Source organism: Triticum dicoccoides, chromosome 6B (assembly GCF_002162155.2).
Source record: "Triticum dicoccoides isolate Atlit2015 ecotype Zavitan chromosome 6B, WEW_v2.0, whole genome shotgun sequence".
Classification (NCBI taxonomy): domain Eukaryota; kingdom Viridiplantae; phylum Streptophyta; class Magnoliopsida; order Poales; family Poaceae; genus Triticum; species Triticum dicoccoides.
In genome coordinates this window covers 20847263-20847992 of record NC_041391.1, presented here as the reverse complement: position 1 = coordinate 20847992, position 730 = coordinate 20847263, and positions in this window count along the sequence as shown.

The window sequence follows — 730 nt, the reverse complement described above, 5'->3', positions numbered from 1 at the left end:
CGGCACTGCACACCGCCGCCCCGCCCCGCTAGTAGAATGCACGTGCGTTGCCACGGGACTTTTATTTATTATGATTGCATATTGTTGTATATAACTCCGTGAATTTTAGGCCCCTTCCAACAACATCACATCATCACCCTTGTCAAAGGATTCCTTTTGAATGGCGACATTATAGATCTCTATCCCTCTCATACTCTATAAAAGTAAGCATATATGAAAATACACCTACTGAATTATCATGTGCAATAAATATATAAAGAAGGACCATTGGTTGTATATATTCTTCTAATTGTTGAAGACTCATGATATTTCAGTCCCCAATCATAAAGTTTTGTCAATTGATATTTTCAAAGCATCATCTGTAGCCATAGTTCTTATCTCTAATCTGTAAAAGTGGATGTATAAACACGTACTAAAAAATAAGATAAGCCCATATACAATATATATTCAATGGTCAGTTGCTCGCTTCGAGCAGGTGACCGTTTTTAGTCAGAGTGAGTGGCATCATGCTTTTTAGTAGAGTTAGTCGCATCCCAATTTTAGTAAGGAGTAGGCTCACTTGGTAATTACTTGTTGGTAACTATTCTCTAGAAGTAACTTGCTAGGGTATGTGTTATTTTTCACTGTATAAAAAAGTATGTGATATTTCTCTATGAGATTAGACAATCATTTTCCCTAAAAAGGCAAACAACCACTCCACCGTATAAAAAAGTATGTGATATTTCTCAGA